The sequence below is a fragment of the Lynx rufus genome, unplaced genomic scaffold (assembly GCF_022079265.1).
Source record: "Lynx rufus isolate CCGP_SWC_20201006 ecotype Redwood Valley unplaced genomic scaffold, mLynRuf1.p SCAF_5, whole genome shotgun sequence".
Taxonomy (NCBI): domain Eukaryota; kingdom Metazoa; phylum Chordata; class Mammalia; order Carnivora; family Felidae; genus Lynx; species Lynx rufus.
In genome coordinates, this window is record NW_025814867.1 from 76,758,713 (window position 1) to 76,777,922 (window position 19,210).

The 19,210-nt window shown below is 38.5% G+C and overlaps 1 long non-coding RNA gene across 1 annotated transcript in view; it reads left to right on the forward strand.

Annotated features, from left to right (window-relative positions):
- The first annotated feature begins 10,145 nt into the window (after nt 1-10,145).
- The window catches only part of LOC124526939 (uncharacterized), a 34,189-nt gene continuing 25,124 nt past the window's right edge, over nt 10,146-19,210 (forward strand). The window contains exons 1-2 of the long non-coding RNA XR_006965769.1: nt 10,146-10,182; nt 12,073-12,199. This is a non-coding gene — a long non-coding RNA (uncharacterized LOC124526939). The remainder of the gene's footprint in view (nt 10,183-12,072; nt 12,200-19,210) is intronic.

A 19,210-nucleotide genomic window follows, 5' to 3' on the forward strand; every position in this document is an offset into this window, starting at 1 on the left:
CCTATTTCCAAATCAGGTCACATTCACAGGTTTTGCTCGTTAGGATGTCACATCTTTTTTATTTTTTTAACTTTATTTCTTTATTTTGAGAAAGAGAGAGAGTGAGCACAAGAGTGTGCGAGTGGGGGGGGGGGTGGGTAGAGAGAGAATCCCAAGCTGGCCCTGCACTGCCAGCACAGAGCCCAACACGGGTATCACACCCACAAACCATGAGATTGTGACCTAGGCCAAAACCAAGAGTCTGATGATCACCCAGGCGTCTCATGGACTTTACAGCTTTTTGAGGAACACAGTTCAACCCATAACAGCCCCATGCAGTCACTGCAGTAGACGCTCTTTTATGGCGCAGAGCAACAAAAGTCAGCCTGAGTACCACAGGCAGCCAGGCAATCTTGGTATTTGAAGCCACAGAAATGGCAATGACTTCCACTCTTCTGAATCATAATTCATAGTTTACGTTAGGTCACATTTGATTCTTTTTTTCCTAAAAAATAAGCAAAACTGTCCAGAACGGAGAAATGTTAATGCTTAAAAAAACCACACACAAGCCAGCTTTTCCATATGAATCACCATGAGAAGAAAGATTTGGGCGTTAACAGCTACACCTAAGGTTACTGGATATTTTAGAAATTAAAATAAACAGAAAAGATGCAGCCTCCACCTGACATTATTTTTCTGGGGGAGGTTGGACAAAGCCCTTTAAGTTGATAGGATGCACACCAAAGTAATAAAGGACATTTTGAAAAATGAGCTTTTGGGGCGCCTGGGTGGTGCAGTCAGTTAAGCGTCCGACTTCAGCCAGGTCACAATCTCACGTTCCGTGAGTTCGAGCCCCGCGTCAGGCTCTGGGCTGATGGCTCAGAGCCTGGAGCCTGTTTCCGATTCTGTGTCTCCCTCTCTCTCTGCCCCTCCCCCGTTCATGCTCTGTCTCTCTCTGTCCCAAAAATAAATAAACGTTGAAAAAAAAATTAAAAAAAAAAAAAAAAAAGAAAAATGAGCTTTTGATGTTTCATAAGAAAAGGCTTAACACTTAAAACTGTGCAAGTTTTCTCCTTTGAAATAGGCAGGTAGAAAAGTTTTTTTTTTCTCATTTAGATGTTCTATAGAACATTGTCTTCAATTCTAACACCATATTGTGATTCAAGTGGTTTCTCCAGCTAAGTACATTTAGGATAATAAACACAATAATACAAAATAAAATAACTAATATTTCATTCTCTCCATGTGCCATGCTTTGCCCTAAATGCTTTGCATGTATTAATATACTTAGTCCTCACCACAACCCTATGGATAAGGCATCATTGTTAATCACCATTTTACAGAAGAGGCACAGAGAGCTATCTTGCCTAAGGCCACTTTGCTACTAAGAAGTGGAATGGAAGCGTGGACCCAGAAAGTCTGGTTCTGGAGCCTGTGTTGGCATGCTTTTAAGATTCATCCATGTTGTGGCATGTATCAGTACTCCATCTCTTTTTATGGCTGAATAATAGTTCACTGTATGTATATACCACATTTTATTTATCTAGTCATCAATTTATGGATATTTGGGTTATTTCCATTTTTTGGCTATTGTGAATTGTGGAGGATAAGCTTAGGAATCCCCTGGGCTTACACCAATGGGTTAACAAGGCATAAGGAAATACAAAGCCACAAAATGTTCACACCCAAGTTTAGGTAAACCATATTGGCAGCTCAAGAATAGGGGGGTGCAAAGGTGCCAGGAATATGAAGGTGCAAATGCACCCCAAAATAGAGAAGGGGTGCAGAGCCCCCAGAATTGAGAGGGAGAGGCAAAGGCCTAAATAGGAACAGGTGCAAAGGTGCCCAAGACATAGGTATATGAAATAAACAAGATAAGATATTCAGGGTAGAAGCACCCCCAATTTAGTACTATAGCAGAAAAGCTGCTTTCACAGGAGGATAGGGCCAGGTTAGGTAAATTGGGGACTTGGACTATGCACCTCTGTGCTGCAGGCAAAGCAGCCCAGGGCAGAGACAGTCAACAAAAAAAAAGGTGCCTTGTCAACCCGAGGTTATTTCCCCTATCTGTCTCATCCCCTAGGCTAGCTAAGTTAAACAGACACGGCACCTCCTGTGTGCCGTTAAAAACCATCTACCCATCTGCCTGGCACCAGGATTTTGTTTTATATTGACCCAAACCCCAAACACTGTATATCTTCAAAAACCCCCTTTTTCCTCACATCCCCAAGTTAACATTCCCAGTTTGTCTCTTTGTACACGCCTATCACGTTTGTAAGCCTTCTGATCTGAATAAATACAGGGCAAGAGCCCTTATTCGGGGCTCTTGTCTTTTCCCAGACATTAGCCATCTCTCGCTTTTGTTCCTGTGTCCCACTCTCTTGCTAGACAAGAGAGAACTTTAGAGCCAGAGTCTACGACAGTGAATAATGCTGCTATGAACACTTCATGTACAAGTTTTTGCATAAACTATGATTTTAATTCTCTTTGGCATATACCTAGTAGAATTGCTGGGTCATATGGTAATTCTATGTTTAACTTTTAAAAACAAAATTTTCTTTATTGAACTATAATTAACATACAGTGCTATATTGGTTTCAGGTGTACAATATAAAGGTTAAACATCTCTATACATTACTCAGTGCTCATTACAAATGTACACTTAATCTCTTTTATCTATTTTCCCTAACCCCCATACACACCTCCCCTCTGGCAATCACCAGTTTGTCCTTTGTATATTTGCTTTGTATATTTGCATATGGGTGAAATCATATGGTATTTGTCTTTCTGTTTGACTTGTTTCACTTAGCATTAAACTCTCCAGCTCCTTCCATGTGTTTGCAAATGGCAACATTCTTTTCTTTTTCTAATTTTTAAAATTTATCTTTGAGAGACAGAGAGAGAGAGAGGGAGAGAGACAGTGCCTAAGCTGGGGAGAGGGGCAGAAGGAGAGAGAATCTTAAGCAGGCTCGATGCTCAGCACGGAGCCCAACATGGGGCTTGATCCCCTCACCCTGGATCATGACTTGAACAGAAATCAAGTCAGACGCTCAACCAACTGAATCACCCAGGCACTCCAACATTCATTCTTTTGTATGACTTAATAATATTTCAGTGTGTGTGTGTGTGTGTGTGTGTGTGTGTGTACCTCTTCTTTATCCATCCATCTGCCAATGGACACTTGGGTTGTATATGTCTTTTTTAAGGAACTGTCAAACTGTTTTCCAAAGCAGCTGCACCACTTGACACTTCCACCAGCAATATGTGAGTTTCCAATTTCTCCAAATCCATGCCAGTTCTTGTTGTCTATTTTTTATTATTTTTTTGTTCATGAGTTATATTGTGCTTTCTTTGTCACCAAACATGGCCTTCTTCCTTTCTGAGTGAATTCTAAATAGAATCTGCCTGGCTTATGGAAATCACTTAGGAAAAATAGTCATATTATTAGCCATTATTAGTATTATGTTCTTTTGAGATGGATTAAATTGTGTCTTTCCTCTAGGATTTTATTCCCATCTGCTTTGAATAACAGTGTGCAAATTAATATAACATGAATTTTTAGGGTCAAATAAAACAGGTTGTCATAACTCATACCTCCATTAATAGAATTATCAAATGTCTAGCAACTGTTATGTATTTCCAGGTTTCCTGTCAAAGTGCCTCGATATTAAGCCACATGATTATAGCCTTGAGAAATCTCAAGGAAAATGAAAGGGAGCAGAAAACTAATGGAGGGCAAATGTTTCAATTTTTGAATAGGCAAGAAGATAAAAGATGTTGCAGATTGGTGAGCTCTAAATTAATACCTTATGAAATTTCAGAAGAATTCATTAAGGAAATAGTTTGTGAAAAGGAAGTGGTGATTATCAAAAATATACAATGTTCACTCAGAACAAGATACGCCAAATTAATTTTCTTTCAGTTTTGCAAGGATTAATATATCAGAGGGTCAGAGAAATGTTGTGTTGAAATTCCTAGAGAAATTGAGCAAGGTGAGAAAATGGAATCCTTGTGGACATGCTGTGGGTTGTGTGTAACTATGTTTTATGAATAAATATCTAACCAATCATACTTTTATTGACCAGTTATACAAACAAGGCACTGCTAATGCAATGTGAGCAAAAACAGATATGGTACCTGCCTTCATACTGCTTTCTTCATAGTATTATGGGACAGTAGATCTTAACTCAGGAAGGGGGAGGAGGAAGCTAGCATTTTGAAAATACTGTAGAAAATGTAGGCTGACAAAAAGAAGAAAATCATCTGTAATTTTATCAATGAGAAATAACACTGTGGACATGTGGGAAAATATCCTTTCCCGGTTTTGTTTTGTTGTTCTAAACATATGGCCTTTTAAAAATATTAAAAAATTTTTAAATTCCAGTGTAGTTAACATACAGTGTTATATTCATTTCAGGTACACAATATAGTGACTTACCAGTTCCATATATTACTCAGTGCTCATCAAGATAAGTGAACTTTTGGGGGCATCTGGGTGGCTCAGTCAGTTTAAGCATCCAACTTCAGCCCAGGTCATGCTCTCCTGGTTTGTGAGTTAGAGCCCCACACTGGGGCTGTCAGTGCGGAGCCTGCTTGGGATTCTCTCTCTCTCTCTCTCTCTCTCTCTCTCTCTCTCTCTCCCCCTCCCCTACTTGCATGTGAGTGCTCTCTCTCTCTCTCTCAAAATGAATAAATAAACTTTAAAAAAAAGATATTTGAATTTTAATCTCCTTCACCTAGAAAATACACACATCTGGCACTCACTCTGGGAGGTTCTGATTCTGGGCAGACCCAATAGTTTAAAAAAGCTTCCCAGAGGGGTTCCTGGTTGACTCAGTTAAGCATCCGATTCTTGATCTCTGCTCAGGACATGATCTCATGGTTTGTGAATTGGAGCCCCCACACCGAGTTCCATGCTGTCTGCTTGGGATTCTCTCTCTTTCTCTCTCTCTCAAAATAAATAAATAAATTTTAAAATAAAAAAAAAAGAACGGTGCAGTGGACTACCATAAATTTCCCTCATGAGATTTTCTTTTTTTTTTTCTTTTTAAATTTTTTTTTTCAACGTTTATTTATTTTTGGGACAGAGAGAGACAGAGCATGAACGGGGGAGGAGCAGAGAGAGAAGGAGACACAGAATCGGAAACAGGCTCCAGGCTCCGAGCCATCAGCCCAGAGCCTGACGCGGGGCTCGAACTCCTGGACCGCGAGATCGTGACCTGGCTGAAGTCGGACGCCCAACCGACTGCGCCACCCAGGCGCCCCCCTCATGAGATTTTCTTAACCAAGGATGTGCATTAAAATTCTCTGGGGAACTTTTTTTCTTAAAATTTATTTATTTATTTAGAGAGGGAGTGCATGCACAAGCAGGGGAAGGACAGAGAAAAAGGGAGAGAGAGAATTTTAAGCAGACTCTGCACTGTCAGCATGGAGCCCAGCTCAGGGTTCGATCATGAGATCATGAGCTGAGCTGAAACCAAGAGTCAGACACTTAACCAACTGAGCCACCCAGGTGCCCCTGCACTGTTCTTGACTTGATTCTACCTTGAACCACTTTCCAAACTGAGCAACTAATAATGTCAGAATAATTTCATATATACATCTATAATTGCTCACATTAAAATAGAATTAAGTAGAATTAAATGAAAGAAACTGTTGAGGAATTTTCCTACTGCTTTATATTTTATTCACAAATTATCAGAGTTGGATTCTAGATGAGTTCGTGTCAGTGAGATGTAAAATACAGAGCTGGCTTTGTAATGGTCATCACTGCTGTTCAGAAACAGTCTAGTTTTCACCCCTTGTTACCCATGGTAGGAGTGCACTTCCCTGCCCACTTGAAGTGAGGTCATGTGACATTACTGTAGCCAATAAAACGTGAAGCATTAAGTCAATGGTGCTTCACCAGATTCTTTTTTCCTTCGGCTTGGCTACTGGCAACATTCAACAGTGGTTGTTCAACTGGTCTAGGTTTGCCAGTGACTACAATGAGCCGAGTCCCTCTGCAAACCCAGACTAATCCTTTAGCATGATTAAGAAATTAATTTGCGTTGTTTAAAGATATTGTTTATTTCCTGCAGCAGTACCCTGCCTATCCTGATACAGAATTCTAGGGTGAGTTTGTAACAGTATGACATTTAATGGTGAGTAGTGTAAAGCTCTACGGTTGAAAAGATAAGTATTGTAGAGTGTCAAGTCTAGAAATGAATGTATATTTTTGCTCTTTTCTAGCCTGAGAATCACCTTGGAATTACTGAATGTATATCCATCCCCTCTGAGAGTGTGTGCAATATGTAGATGTGAGATGAGCTGCTATAGTCATTTTTCCATGTCGAGAGAAGCTGGTCCTAAGCTGAAGCAGATGCTACTGAAGGCAGAGTAGAGAGGGGAAGAAGGATGGGTCCTGAATGATAGCACTGAGTTGCTGGAACAACTAACCCTGATGACTGTCATGACAGTCCACTGACAGAAGTCAACACATCCCCTATGTTTAAGCAATGTTCTGCTATGTTTTGTGGAAGCCTCAAAGATGTGCTGCCCAGATTCCCTTTCAAGGAAGGACTTGCTGCACAGTTCCAGGGAGTATGGCCAGCAGGCAGGCCCCAGCTTTCAGATTCTCTGGGGTCTATCTCAGCTGCAGAGAGCTGCCTTGCTTGAAATTATACCCTTCCTGAGGGAGACAGCATCCAATAAAAAGGGCCATTTCAACCTGCCACAGGATACTCTGATGGGCATCACTCACTCTACAGCTCTCTCCCAAGTAGGCTGAAGATTCCTTTGACCTGAATAGCAGTTCAACATCTTCCTCAGACCAACCCTGCTCCTGCCCTTTCCTAATAAAAATCCCCATCTTCATATCAGTGTCTACTCAAAAACAGTCTGTGACAAGTTTTCTGTAACATCAGCCTAAAGCATCCAAAGTGAGATCCCATGGGATAGTTTGAACTTGGTCTTGACTAGAGGAAGGGAAATGCACTCATGATTTTATTTTTAACTTTGTGTTGTGGAAATTTTCAAGCATATACAAAATATAGAAAGAATATAATGAAACCCAATATACCCAACTTCAAAAATATCAATATATGACTAATCTTTATCATCTGAACCCTCCCAATATTGTTTTAAAATACATCTCAGACACTACAGGATTTCATCTATAAATACCACAGCACACTGATGTTTGCTTTGAGATGCAATGCAGGGTCCAACCCAACTCCTATCAGTTGTCTCTTTTCTTCCTCTTTCTACCACCACATCTTTCAAAAGAGTATTTTAATAGAAGAAAAGGCAGTAATAGTAGGGATAAAAGGGCCCAGAAATAATCCTAAAATCTATTCATTCTTTCACTCATTCAACAAACATTTAAAGGCCTGTTATCTCCCAAAGTCTTGGGATATTCAGTTGTTACCCATATACATGGTTGTTCAGATAGGCAGTGTAACGATGTCTTCATCAGATGAAGGAAGGAAGGAAGGAAGGAAGGAAGGAAGGAAGGAAGGAAGAAAGAGAAAGAGAGGAAGAGATAGAGAGAGAAAGGAAGAGAGAGAGATGGACAGAGGGAAGGTGGGAGAGAGAGAAAGAAGGAATGAAAGGAAGAGGGAGGGAGGGAAGGAGGAAGAGAAAGCATCTCACCTAGTAGTCACAGTGGGAAATACACATTGTTTTCTACTACACAAAACAAGAAAATGTTTACTCCAGGAAGGACCTTAAAGAGGAATTTGAGGCCCAGAGAAACGAAGTGATTTGTCTAAGTTCACGTGGCTAGTTAATAGCAGATGTAGGCTTAGCACCCAAATGTTGACTCTAAGACCTATGTGAATTGTGATTGTTTCAAACTCTTAAAAATGTGCTTTGAAAGATTTTAAATATAATTAAAACATATTTTTTGCATTTATTTTTATCAAGTTATAGTATTTTGGTAGCAAAAGGGCAAAAGTATATTGATTGAAAGAAGGAACTAGATGAACCTATGATAATATTAACACTGAATTATTTTTTCCATTAAAAGTTCTGCCTCCCTGGGGTGCCCAGATGACTCAGTCAGTAGAGCATGTGGCTTTTGATTTCGAAGTTGTAAGTTCGAGCTCCATGCTGGATGTAGCGATTACTTAATGGAGGGCACTTGTTGGGATGAGCACTGGGTGGTATATGGAAGTCAATTTGACAATAAATTATATTAAAAAAAAATAAAATCTTAAGAAAAAAAGTTCTGCCTCCCACACCAGATAGGAAGTTCCTCGAAGGCAGATTATTTTATTCACATTTGTATCCCAATGCCTGGCATGGTGTCTCTCCTGAATGAATGAATAAATGAATGAATGGAATCAAGGGGCTTAGATTCTAGAACTAGTCAGTTCTAGATTCTAGTCAGAACTAGTCATTCTAGATTCTGATCAGTTCTCTATTGACTGCCACTGGCTAACTGTGATTTTCAGTAGATTATTTAATACCTATGGTCCATAGATACACTAAAAATGTCATGGACTTTTTTAAATGATTCAGTTGGAAAAAACTTTAAATTTCATCCACACCACTTACATTATTCTATGGGTCTATGGAATTACCTGATTATTTGGAACATAGACTTATTACTGACATTTCAATAATAATACCATGCTAGCTTTGTCATATTCCTAGAACAAAGATTAAATATTTAAGAGAAATTCCTAGCAATAAAGAAGTCTAAATAAAATTTTGTTAAATCATTGGCAATGCATTCACAATCTTTCTGTTAACCTTTGGTTACTGCTTGGATCAGTTACTTATTCTTATCCAGCCAATTAAAACAAGATAGAACTCACAGGAGTGGATACTTAATCCCTCAGTTCTGGGTAAACATAAGAAATATGCCAGGCGAGAGGGGACTGTGTTTGAAATGAACTCAGCAGAGCGAGACCAGAACATTCAGATAGATGATCATCAGAACCATGTGATATCTGCTAGGTTACATTGCTCCTTCAGAATCATGTGACATCTGCTAGGTTACATTGCTCCTGCCTCTCCTGGACTGGGATTTTCCTAGTCCTTTTTACTTAAGAGTGAAGGTCTTGAAAGTGAATCTGCTTTTACCTAATTAACACCTTGAGGCAGATTTGGGAAATGGAGGAAGGTAGTGAGGATTTTGAGACTCCACTTCTAGTCCTAGCCCTGCCATTAATTTTGTGACTCTTAGTCAGTTGCTTCTTTGGATCCAGTTTTCCTTACTTGTAACATCAAGAGGTCAACTAAATTAAAGTTCTTTTCACTTCTAACATTCTGTGAGGTTTTTGTTGTAAGGATAAATTCTCACCTCAACTGGTCTCCAGTTTTTTCCTAGGTCAACTTTCTTTCTTCCACAATTTATTATCTCCATATTTTTGAGGGAAGAACCTGGGTTTTATTCACCTTTCTCCCAGTATCTAGCATAATAACCAAGCAGGTAGGTGATTTCAAATAGGGTTGAAGTATGTTCCTATACAAAATTCCACCTTTGGAGGAGCTCACAGTTCAGAGGAAGGTACCAAGTATCATTAATCACTTGATTACATGCTGAGGATACAACAGATAACAGGAAAACCGGTTCCAGCTTTCCTAACTACTTACATGTTCCAACAGGAAACAAGAGAGTGCTTCTAATGGTTAAGCCTCATTGAGCCAGAGTTTTACATGTATAATCTCAAGAAATACACCCCCCTCCATGTTCCAGGTACGAGGATCATCTCTGTTTCACAACGAAACGGGCACAGAAAGGTTAAGTGACTTGCCAAGGTAATACTCTTACAAGTGAGAGGCAGCATTCGGAACTTGGCAGCACAGCTGCCCACACTCCCAAGCACTCCACGGCGCGGAGAAATCGGAAAAATCACAACAATCTGTGTTCAAGACACAGAGGGAGCATAGCCTGCAGAAGCTGGCAAAGAAGTCTGAAAAACAAAAAATGAACTTCTCCGAGCTGGATTATACAACCGTTTAGAAAAGCTGGCCGCAAGAGAACCCGATAAATAGGATCAGGAACGCTTTGGGATCCGGGGGAAACCGAGGAAGAAATCGGAAGTGACATCTAGCGGGGTTGGGCGCTGAGCGGGACTACCTGGCCTAGCGCAATTTCGGCCGGAAGTGATGCACAGGAAGTTACGCCCTGGAGGCGGTCTCTGGTGGTGGAGGGCGTCGCGATGGGAGGGGCGGAGCGTCTGTGGTCATCCTGGAACCTTGGATCCGGGGCAGGTAACCTGCGGGCCAAACTTGGACGGGGTCAGGGGTGGAAGTTGAGGTTGGCGGCATAGCTTGCTGCAGGCCCCAGTTTGGGCAGGGAGAGGTGGCTTGCGTTAGGCTGGAGGAAAAGCTCCTTGCCGTGGGACTGCCCGGGGAGACAGGGGTGCGAGGAACTTTGGGAACCGGGTTGTGAGGACCCAGGTCGTCGAGGAAATACAGGTTGAAACTTCAGGAATTGGTCATCGCCGGGGGTTCATGAGCTCCTGAGCCTTGGCGCTCTGGGGTTAGAGGTGGAGCCTGGGCATTGAGATGAGCAGATCTAGAGTTCATTTCTTACCCACTCCGACCCCCGCCTCCGTTCTGTTAATAGGGGACAGGTACTTCACCTCTTAATCCAGGACAATGCCTTGCCACTATTGGGCATTCTTTAGATGTTGTTGGATGAATGAATAATTTAATATGAACGCATGAACCACATTCTCACTGAGAAGGGAGAACTTCTCCCGAACTTCAGGATCTCTACCTGAGTGTGGAAGTGACTCCAATTTAGTTTGCTAGCCTGTGAATTACGAGGATGCTGAAGGAGTATTCAGAACACGATTGTTGTTTTGTGGGGTTATTGCAATTTAGAAATATTTGTCTTAATATTTTCGATGGTGGGCGTGGAGGATAAGGCGACTAATTTAGCTTCTTTCAGATTCTTTTACTTTTCTGGGAAGAACTTCCAGGTAATGATGGGGTAGGTGGGGGAGGTGGCCATCAAACGGTAAGCTGCAGGTGTAGCACGGAACTTTTAATTAGTGATATAAGTGCTTTCTTTTCAGCAATGTAACTTTCCATTTTTTCCATGTTTTCTTTCTTATGTTGGGGTACTTCTTACATTTGAGAGGTAAATAAGAATTATTTCATAACAAAGATGAAAATATTAATTTATAAAAGTCCAGTCAGAGATTTCACCTGGTGTGTTCACATAACATCAACTCCTTACACACAGTTGTAGGAGGCATCCAAAAGAATGACTCCCAGGAGATTAAATTGTCTTCTCTATAAAATATTTGTTTAGGTGTCTTAAATGTGATGAAGAATGGGCACAGACCTAAAGAACAGGTGCTGTAACCAGATTGGTTTCGATTGTCAAATGAGAAAAAGTGTGGAGGACGGACACATCAGGCAGTGTAATGGGATCTGGGCATGAATCATTATCTGGATGCAGTGATTCTGTTTATGGGCTTTGTGCTGTCTAATGTAACTCCTAAGAGGTTCTAGAATCTTTTTAGACTGGATATAATGGAATAGGAAAACCTGAATGTATGCCTTTGTTTGTTTTTACAGAGAAGAAACTAGTAAGCATTTTTAGATTTAAAAATCCAAGGGGCACCTGGCTGCCTCGGTCAGTGGAGCATGTGACTTGATCTCAGGGTTGTGGGTGTGAGCCCTGTGTTAGATGTAGAGATTACTTAAAAATAAAATCGTAAAAAAGAAATTCAAGATATTTTTAAAAATAGGTTGAAAAAACCTAGAAAGTAGACATGTAAATGCATTTTTATAGTCATTTAAATTTAAAAAGTTTGCCTGCCTTTAAAACTTGTTTTCCCAATTTCTGGAAAGTGTTGGTATCCAAATCATTACCATCTTTACATGTTCTCACTATGGTGCCACCTTTAGAATACATATAAATTTGGTACAAAGCAGTGTTTTGAGATCCTCTAGATTTTGTTAATAGTAATGTCTTACTTGAAAATATAGTTTTGCCACCTCACTCTGCTGTCCAAGGTCATATTCACTGATTTTGCATATCTAAATGTCTATATTCATAATAATAACTATCATAACTATTATTCTTAGTAAGTTAGTGTCCAAGTGGTAACTTAAGTATGTGCATTGACATTCTTGAGGTTTCAGTTTTGCAGAACACTGATATCAATGGACTCTAACATGGACTTCATTTAAAGAAATCCACCGACCATTATTGGACAAAAACATGAATCAATTTGTATTGTGGCATTCAAATCCTAGCACTTTGGGAAAGGTAAGTTGTTGACTATGTTTTATGTTAGGTGAGAAATAGAACAGCCTTGGATTGGTCTAGGTAATTGTAGGATTGTGTTTGGAAAATGTAGAATGAGTCTCTTCAAATTATGTTTTAATCTAGACCTTCCAGAGAGAAGTTTGTTCTGTATATATGAGGCAATGATTACCATTCCCTATAAAATTGATCAGAAATTAAAGAGATTGGCAAGTTATATTATTCCTGGAAGATTACTGCTCTACCCTCTTTTTTTTGGGAGATCCCTCAGCACATTAGGGCCTGATAGAATATATCAACTTGGGGATACCCTGTAGCAATAGGGCCTCAGATAGTCATTTAAATCATCTCACATCCAAGTTTGGCTCTGTAATAATGTATGTACCAAATCTTTTGGCCAATTTTACTTTATATGTTAGGTTAAAGCGAGAAAAGTAAAAAAAAAAAAAAAAAAAAAAATTCTTTTTTTTCACCCTTTATCGTGCTTTATTTATGCTCTTTTTTTTCCTTTAAAAAAAATCTCTTACATGATTCATTCTACAGGCCTTTTATCTTTCTGTCCCAGGGGTAAGCTTTCTGGTTTTTTTTCCTATTTCACCTTTCCTAGCTTAGGAGTTTCACTTTCAAATCCTTAACTTCTAACTTTGTGATCATGTTCAGCACCTTTTAATCACTAAGCATTAAACTTATAGTTTTTCCTGGTCTCCTTTGTAGACACACTGACTGCTTTTTTAGAATTTGCTCAATTCCAAAACCAGCCAGTACTTCTAGGAGTTCATCTCTCATACATATTTGTGCTTGCATACAAAAATTTGTATATAAAGGTATCATTACCATATTATTTAAAATTAAAAAAGCAAAGTAAGAATAACCTAAACCTCCCTCAGTAGAGGTCTGGTTAAATAAATGCCTTCATGCAACGTAGTACTTTGTAGCTCTTAGAATGAACGAAGCAAATTCATAGGCAGAGATATGGCAAAACCTCTAAGATATATTGTTAACTGAGAAAAAAACGATATAGAACTCTTTGTATAGTATGTTTTCACTTTGTGTTTTTAAAAGCATACATTTATATATGTACATGCAAAATTTCTTTAAATCTATGTGAGAAACTATTGACAGGTACTCCTGGTAAATGGGACTATAGGTTTACAGTAAGAAGATGACATATTTTTTTCTGTGTACTCTTTTTGGTGGATTGAATTTTCAATTATGAACATGTTTTTATAATACTAAAGAACAAACAAATGACAAGGCTTCAGCCTAATTTAAGAATTATGGGAGCCAACAAATATTCCTATGACTTTTGTCCTTATAATTATTTGCATCATTCAGAGGGAGTAGGGTTGCCTACGTGAGGTAACATTTTGTCAGAGCTGCATGGAAGGTTTGATGATATTATTATAGGCTTTTAATCTTGAATTTATACTCACATAGAATTTATAGCATGTTGCTGACCTCACTAGGTAATATGGATGTTACCTTTTTTTGCAAGCTAGGTTTGCATTATATGGGCATGGTTCTTCTGAGCCTCTCAGTATTACTGAATGTGATGGACTTTGTTTTATTTGAATTGCAATTGAAGGACTCTACTCTTTAAACAAATCTTAGTTATTCTTTTACTTTGTCTTGATGTTTAGAGCTGGTTTAAAACATTTCAAAGAATGGCTTATTCTCTCTGTTAGCACAATCAGTAAACCACAAAGAATAGTTTGAAGTGACTGATTATTTGTCATGGGACTCAGCAAAAATTTCTCGTGACATTTACTTCTCTAGCCATCTTTGTCTTTCCACAGTTTCATTGTGGGAAATTTGGAATAGTAATAGGTGAATACAAGAAATTTAAAGATATAATAATCTTCATTTCATTAGTAAAGGGATTTTATTTGAAACTTGCTTAAGAATAGGCTTTGTTAAGATACATACCTCTAGGATACCACCGATTGTGTATTTCATGAAATCAAAATGAAGGCCACTTATCAGGGGGACTGAGTCATGATTAATGCAATAGAACAGATTATGGTATGTTAGGTGTTTTATACATACTTTGGCAGAGTATTTTGCATATAATCCTTTAAGTTAAATGATGCTTTGCTTCTTGAGGTCAATGAGATTAATCACTACAAGCCACAAAGTGGAAATCATTGGGCAGGATGCCTAGAGTTGGACTCCTTTTCTTGCAATGAATTGAATCCAAGGGTAGACTGTGTTTTCCAGAGTCAAGATGGATATGGTAAAGGTAACACATAGAAAGAAAGGAGCAGATGAACAGGAAAGTTACATGTAGATAACATAGAATTGGGGAAGATACATGTATATGTGTTTGTCTATGCATATAGATATGGATTTATAAAATGCATATATATTTTATTTTACACATAGTGTATATAAAATGTATATAAATGTATAATGTATACAATAATAATGTGTATAATGTATATACAATTTTCTGTAAAACCAGAAGTTCTGGATAGAAAGATATCCAGTTAGCACAGGAGAAAAAAAAAATCAGAATTTTAAGACCTCAGAGCTGGGCGTGTCGTGGGCTAATTCATGATTATGAGAGCAACTTAAAGAATTTGGGATGTTTTAAGATCATTCACAAGTTCAAGTGATGGCAAGGTAGATAGAAGCCTGAGAGAAAATTAAAATCTAGCTACATGTAAGATTATGGATGAAGGTATGTCTTAAGATTCTGTTCTGTGGTATTGTTGTGGGGAAGAGAAAAGAAAGGAGCACTCAAAAATATATGGCTGTTCAATTTGAATTTGAGCTCGGACCATAAGTCTTTACTACCTTTCCAATTGTGTATGACCAAGATGGATGAACTAGATCCACTAACAAGACATTATTCTACAGAACCTGATTTCATTGTTATTTATACCTTGAAGAACACAAGAATTGTTTTTAATCAGTTTTGTGATTATGTAAAAGGATAACTGTGGTGATCTAGATGGAGGGGACTGGACCATTTTGTTCAGAAAAATGGAAGACTTTGGAAGAGTTGGAGAAACTGTAGGCTAGGAAGCATACTTGTCTGTTGTTTGAGGCCAAATAAAGGTAGGAAACTAGTCAGCAGGGGAGCAGATTGTGTCTAGAGGCAGTGAACTTGAGGTCATTAGGGCTGCTTAAGCAGAGATTGAACATTGAACATCAGGACTGTTGTATAGGGGATTCTCATTGTATGGGAGATTGTACTAGATTATTATAAAGGTTCCTTTCAAATCCTAAAAATTTCTTTTTATACTGCAGTGAAGTATTTATCACAGTATGAGTATACATTCTATCATCCCTGTCTTTAAAGTTTTTTTAAATATTTATTTATTTTTGAGAGAGAGAGAGAGAGAGAGAGAGAGCGCAAGCAGGGCAAGGGAAGAGAGAGAGAGGGAGACACAGAATCTGAAACAGGCTCCAGGCTGCAAGCTGTCAGCACAGAGCCCAATGCAGGGCTTGAACTCAGGAACGGCGAGATCATGACCTGAGCCAAAGTCGGACGCTTAACCAACTGAGCCACCCAGGAGCCCGTATCATCCCTGTCATTAAATACTGATAGCTAACTTATCCACCGATCACTTATCCACTAATCTCAACTTACCTAAACCAGGAAGTAAATTTAAAAATTACCTGACTTGCCAAATTTTAAGATGCAAAACCCATAGGCTTTTTCTTAGGTCCTTAGTCAGTTTATTGACTTTTTTTTATTTAAATTTTTTTTTTTCAACGTTTATTTATTTTTGGGACAGAGAGAGACAGAGCATGAACGGGGGAGGGGCAGAGAGAGAGGGAGACACAGAGTCGGAAACAGGCTCCAGGCTCTGAGCCATCAGCCCAGAGCCCGACGCGGGGCTCGAACTCCCGGACCGCGAGATCGTGACCTGGCTGAAGTCGGACGCTTAACCGACTGCGCCACCCAGGCGCCCCTTGAGTTTTTTTTAAAAGATAGTTCTAATAGGCTTAATTAACTGGTATCTTACCCCACAGTATGCTAGAAGCAGCAAATTGTGAGTGGGCCAAGTGCTATTGTAAGTTCAATATATATGCATGCTAATAATGGTGATGACATGTGTAACAGCCTTTTTTTTATTATACAAGTGACCCATGTCCACTTGACAAAAACTAGAATATAGAAATACATTTTGGGCTGATATAAATATACACATGTATATATATTTATATTTATATATCACCAAAAGAGAAATAATCACCTATAATCCCCTACCATTATTAATATTTTAGTGGTATGTTATTTTTAAAGTCCTTTGACATTCCTGCAGGATGTCACTTTGGAGTAGTGACTGCTGAAACTGATTCTACATTACTCCTGTTTGGAAACTGAAATTAGTCACTATCCTTTCTAATCAGAACATGCAGTGAAAGATTGTGACATGGCAGAATGCTGATTTGAAGAAAGCCTTAGTCTTGGTCGATTTTGTTGCACTGAAACCAATTTTATATTAGTGGGTATAGGTTGATAGTCTTGAGACAGAGGGCCTGAGTTTGAATCCTAATTCCACTATTTACCAGCCAGGTAAACTACCAGATTTTCTTAATTTTTGTGTGCCTCAGTTTGATCCCTGGCCTGAATGTGGCAAGCTTTAACAGAGGTGTGCTCTGGTCTGCTTGTGAAATGAGACCTGTCACCTCCTCCACTGGAACTAGGGCCCAGCACAAAGTATAGAATCAGTATATATTAGTTGCTATTATTATTGTTAATTTTTAAAAGCTTAAAAGTTTTCTTGGAAAAAAGGCAGGTTTATAGGAGCACATAAATAAAAAGAAACAATGAGCACTAAGGTAGTCAGTGAGATTTACTATATGTTTTTCATTAAAACCTGCAAACTGGTCTGAATTTTTCCACTGTATGGTGTTGTCTTTTCTCCCGTGTTAAATCTTTTCAAACCATAATATTCCTAGTTCAGTTTCTTTCTGTACCCCACAAAAGCAACCTTATTTTATGCTGTCTCTTCCAAAAATTTTTTGGCCATGCTTTCAAAGATCAAAAGCTGTTTTAGACTATCGAATACCGTGGCTAGTGATCAGAGAGATTCAGGAAATTATCATTAAGTCAGTTTATCTGATTACAGCCCTGGTTGTTCTATAAGAAGTTTGATTTCTGCAATTTGAAATGAAGAATATTAATTAGATAAGCCAGTGAGCATATTTAGCCATTCTGTATACTATATCTCTTAAAATCTTTGTTTCCTTTTCTTTTTCTTTATTTCACTTGGGTTTTCTCTTTTTATTCTTTCAGCATGGTATCTGGTAGTCTGACTAATTATTGGCCAAAGAGTTAAAGCTTTTCAGAACCCTTAAAAAAATTTGTTAGGCTTGCTAGTAGAATTTGTGTGTGTGTGTGTGTGTGTGTGTGTGTGTGTGTGTGTGTGTGTTTTAAGCATCAAGTACACATTTTTGAAGACCGTGGGGCCCTCCATCATTATGCATTCAAGATTTGAGTTTGAATAACTTCATCAAGACTTAGATCCTCTTCAAAAGCCTCAAGTTTCATCTGCACTAAAGCTCTCCATTGAATCCTCTTACAAAAGTAAAAGCTTACAGGGACTAAAATCCACCAAAGCATTCCATTTTATATCCTTTCCTCTGATTTCTCTTCAATTTCCTTGGGCTTTACGGTCTTTCATATTGCTTATGTTCCTTCAGATTGGAGCCAAGGAACAGTGCCTTCCAAAAGAATATATGTCCAGTGGCCATAGTTTTCATCAGTAGAGAAGCATAAACTGGGCATGATAAGTTTAGAATCAGGTGTTTTGTTGTAGCCTATAAAAACCTGAATCAACAAAAAGCAGTGAGAATGAAGTGGTAAAAATATTTGAGGTCAGATTATATTGTCAGTGGCTTAGAGAGAAGAGCCCTTGACCTAAAAGTTAATGATGCTTATTCTCTGCCTCTTACTAGATATTTTGTAACTGGGAAAGTCACATACCCTCTCAACCTTAATTTCATCTGTAAAGTAAATCTGCTAATATCTTCCCTGCCTACCTTCCAGGGTTGTTGTGAGGGTCAAATGAAATAATGTATATAAAAAGGACTTTTATATAAATGTGCAGTATAGACATAGAGTCCTGTTACAAGTCATTCCCTCAGGTCTTGGGCCTGGGAAGGTAGATGATTTAAGCACATTGAAAGTGGACACCACATCCAGGCTACATACATGGGAACAAGGCTATGTTAATTTTTGTTTTCACTGAGTACTCAGAGTACTCTTGCAGGCTAATTCTAAGAAGGAGGAAAACTGTAAATTTCCCTAAAATTGTAAGTTAGCATTTATATTGCTCTAGAGCAGTTATGTGTTGTAATACATTCATAGCTCACAACATTTGCCTACTAAGTTGTGACCAGCATTTTTTTAAGTGAAGGAACGTAGAGCAAAAAATTTCACCCTGCATCCCACACAGTAAGAGTACAGTAATATGTATGTGTGAATGTGTGTGTGTTTGTATTTGTGTACTTCGTCATAAATAAAATGCATTTTTTTCCTATGAGTTGCAGTTGCTAATCCAGGTGTCTTATTTTCGCATTAATGCTTTTCTACCCATTTGGATTCTTAGGACACCGTTTCTTTTTTACTTCATACTACTGCTACTTGTGACAAAGGAATTGACAATTAATATCACTCTGATTTTTAGCCTAATTAATGAGATTTTTTTCATTTCAGAGCACAAAGAAAGCCCCTAGGCCTTCTGGGTATTTTATTTAATATTCTAATACCATCAACTCTGACACATCAACTCTTAAATGTTAAAAACATTTAAGGTTGGTTCAACCTCATACTAGTAGAAAGATTGTATCAAATGTATTTTCTTTTAAAAATCTTTTGCTTTTATCTTCTTGGCCTAATGGAAAACAAAAAACTCCCATTTAGGTTAAAATTGTTTGAGGACTCCAGGGAGACAGGCTATAGAGAATATAGTTAGCACGACTAGGAGTTTGATGGTCTCTAAAAGAGAAAATGTCAAGTTGTCTTTCTTTGAGTGACTAAATTTATCTTTAATGACT